The following is a 4074-nucleotide window of genomic DNA, read 5'->3' as shown; positions in this document are numbered from 1 at the left end:
GGTTCTAAGTTCTGTTTCTTTCACTAAGGACAAGTCTTAAGGGTTATCTAAAGAAATGTAAAGACACTCGCCAGGGCGTTTTCTTGGGCTGCTGTTCCTAGCTCACTGCACTGGCTCCCTCTGAGCCCATGAATGGACCGGCTACCAGTAGGAAGAGCTCGGGGCCAGAACTCCCTGACATTAGACCGAAAATGGGCTCCACCTCCACGGCGCTTTTAAAGCTGAACTGATCGTTCTTAAGATTCTGCTCTCATGGCTTCTTGGGGGGCACTTTTTGTAATGCTCAGGCGCATCGTCCTTAGCCCAGCCTCCCATAATGTTTCCCCTCAAACAGAATTGCTTAGCACATAATTTGTGTTTACTTCCTTCTGTGGGCTTGTTTGCCTGATAAACCAGGGGCAGGAGCTGATGCCTTTTTTCCCTTGTAGACTCTGCACCCAGAGCAGGCAACAGTTCCTGCCACTAGTTTATTATTATTATTCCTGCCACTGCACATGGTGGGTGCCAGTGACTGTTGATGGGTTGTTTGGGTAAGAGCCTTGTTGGGCTGCCCTAACAAAACAGGGTGGGCAAATGCCCAGGATACAGGGCTTTGGGGGGACAGCTAGCCACTGCTATTTGTTCCCCATGGGGCCAAATCCTGCTACCCCACTGGTGTCTCTACCTCCTTTTCCACTAGTGAAGCTCAATGTTGACACGTTGACTTTCCTATTGACTTTGCTGTAACCACCATTCCCCCTCCTGGGCTCCATGCCACCTAACTCAGCCCCCAGAAAAGAGACCAAGACAAGCACTGTCCAGTAGTCAGTAATCTTTGTCAGTAACCCTGAAATCATAATCAGCCTCTTTTTAGGACTGGGTTTGGGGTATTGTTTAGTGACTTAAAAGCCAGTCATTGTCAGGATGAAAATGACAACCTGAGAAAAGCGAAGAATCAGGATTGAATGCCTGCTAACAGTGTGTGGATTTTTAGTGAAGCCATTGGAAGCACTCTGTATAGGGCTTGTTTTGTTCAATTATGTCTGACTCTCTCTGACCCCATTTGGAGTTTTCTTGACAGAGATCACACTGGAGTGGTTTGCCACATCCTTCTCTAGCTCATTTTACAGATGAGGAACTGAGGCAAACAGGGTGAAGTGACTTGCCCAGGGTCACACAGCTAGGCAGTGTCTGAGACCAGGTTTGAATTCAGATATTCCTGGCTCCTTACTGGGCATCCTATCAACAGAGCCACGAAGCTGCCCCTGGAAGGAGCTGGGAGGCAATGAATGGGACTGGTCAGGGTGGGGGTGGGGCAGGAGCAGGACCTCCCCATACCCCATGAAATGAAGCCCCATTAGCTTCTTTGCATGACACAATGTCCACCAAGCCATGGGAGACCCATGAGGATCCCAGGTCATCCCAGACCTGGACCTGGACATCCAGGACCACAAAGTTAAGTTGTGAAAGGCAGTCTTGCTAGGGAGTCTTTAGCACTGGTTTGGACTGGACTACCTGGATATGGGAGGTGCTTCTGGTGGTAGGGTCACTATCCCTGAAGAAGACAGAATCAGGAAGGCAGCTCTGCCAGAGACCCAGGGAAGCCAGAGGAAGTGAGTCCAAATCCCAGAGAGGGCGGGAATGGTCTTCATATGGTTGGTGTATTTCATTCCAGAAGAGGACCAAAATTACATCACTATGTTGGGGTCAAGGGTCAGTGTGTCCCACTGTGGCCAATCAGAGCAATACAAGCTCGGAATGCTCTGCCACCAGTAGGACACAAATAGTCCACGTGAACATTTGGGTGGCTTCTCCAAATCTCTGCATCCTTTGAGCTGTCTCAATTCTGCTTTTCTCACAAAGCTCAGCACCTTCTCTCATGAGGACACACCATGCTATGCAGTCCTGTGCCAGTGTCTCCCATGTGATACTATCAATTCCAAAGTTCTTGAGAGAGACCCTGAGAGTGTCCTTGTATAGCTTCTTCTGACCTCCATGCTTGCCCTGTGTGAAGTCTCCATAGTATGTTTGCATTTGAAAAAAGTATCCATTCATTTGGCAGTTAAGTTCCAGAAAAGACCTCAGTGTCTGGTCCCTTATCCTGCCAGGTGATCTTCAGAATCTTCCTAAGACAATTCAGATGGAAAAGATTCAATTTCCTGGCATGGCGCTGGTAGACTGGGTTTCACAGGCAACACTGAGGTCAGCACAATGGCTCTGTAGACCTTCAGTATGGTAGTCAGTCTAGTTCCTCTTCTCTCCCACACTTTCCTTTGGAGCTGGACAAACAGTGAGCCAGCTCCAGCATTGTGTGCGCCCACTTCTTTTCTGCTGCTGCCATTTCTCCTGGGGTTGTTGGGCAGCAAACACCATACTGGCTGTTCCTCCGCCCTTTCTGAGGCCACACTGGCTCTCGGGTAGATGACCATCTTCCAGGTGAAGGATCAGCCTATTAAGGAGGACTCTGGCAAGAATGCTGCCAGCTTTGACTAAGAGAGAGACCCCCCTGTGATTGTCTCTGAACAGTCTGTTTCCTTTGCCTTTAAGTGTGCACACATTCCATGTGCTGATGGTGAGTGGAAGTGATGGGGTGCTTGGGATCTATATCTGTAACAGCAATTTGTAAAACCAGTTTGTACAATTGTAACTGCAATTTGTAAAACCAGTCTGTAAAATCCCTTTCTCAGCCTCAAACTCTGCCCCTTCCCCCTATCTGCACTCTGCCTAGCCAACAACTTTTGACTCCTTTGTTCTTGCTTAATCTCCATGTCTCCTCCTGTCTGGCCAAGTTAAACTCCTCAAACTTTTATCTATGCATTGAAGTCACAAATTCCTCTCAGTCAGCCCTAACTTTTATGTGTGCACTGAAGTCCCTTACATCCATCTGGTCAGCCCTGACAATGGCAGCCCTACCCTTTAAAAGTAAAAGCCTGTTCCCCCTTTCTCTTGCAGGTCCCCTAAGGATCCTTGCCCGCTGTAAAGCGTAAAATAAACTTTTTCAACTCTGACTCCAAGTAATGCTGAGCTGAATTCTTTCCAGACTGAATCATAGGTTCTGGTCTTAAGATAAGATCAGAGTCACTGCGGAACCTATTGGGAGCCATCCCTCATCAGAAGCATCTTTCCAGAAGTTTTTATACATTTTTTGTGTGTTTTGACCACAGGGTGGGATCCCTGGCTGCTGCAGCAATCAGGCCAGGGTTGGGTAAGCAGATAATTCTTAGGGCCCTTTTTCTAGCCTGTTCCTCACACCAGGAGGTGAGCAGTGTGATGCTTAAAAGGCAGTCTATCGGTACCTGCTGCTCTGTGACTTGCCTGTCGCCACAGGACTTTGAAATAGGAAAAAGGCAAAATGGTATGAGTGATGTCTTTTGATTTTGATTGTGCATAAATTGGATTTAAGTGAGGCAGAGTCTCTCTTCCAACATCATCACAGTCCATTGGCAAGACAGATTGTTACATGCATCTGAAAGGAAAGCCTAGAGCGCCTCTCCATCGGTATAGCTGTTCTCAGATGCAGATGGGTAATAGCTTAGGCCCAGAATTTCACCAAAAGAGAAAGTATTGGGCTGTCTTTGGGAAGTTACAAAGCTGCATTAAAATGACCCAAAGCTTCCCCTAAGAATGAAGTCTCATCTGTTTAATCCCAGCCTTCTCCTAGAGTTTCGTCCTGAGAGGCGTGGAACACAGCATTCTCTGAAAATTAATCTCACAAAGAGGGCCACAGACAAGCTCATGCTCAGTGCTCATACGGCCAATCAAGAGCTTCAAAGAATAGTAGTAAAACATGTCATCAGGGAAATGTGTGATTTTCCTGAAGAGAAATGAGCTGGTCTTGAAATGAGGGCAAGGATAATGAGTGGACAGCGTTCCTGAGGCTCCGAGGGCCATCTCTGGGACACAAGGCTACTATAAATTGTTTGCATGGGAATATGAAATCTCTGTTCATTTGATTTTCTTTTCTTAAATTCTTCCTTGGAAACAATGTGGCCAGTGTCTTTATAAACAGAGACGCACTTCTGGAAGAAAAAAAAACTTCCTGCTTTTCTGGGCAGAAGCCTGAACCCAGAAGAGCATGCACCCATTCCTAGCCCA

The sequence above is a fragment of the Petaurus breviceps genome, unplaced genomic scaffold, assembly GCF_028583685.1.
Source record: "Petaurus breviceps papuanus isolate PSGF00001 unplaced genomic scaffold, PetGlider_PUasm1.0 218, whole genome shotgun sequence".
In the NCBI taxonomy this organism is placed as follows: Eukaryota; Metazoa; Chordata; class Mammalia; order Diprotodontia; family Petauridae; genus Petaurus; species Petaurus breviceps.
This window is presented reverse-complemented; position numbering follows the sequence as displayed.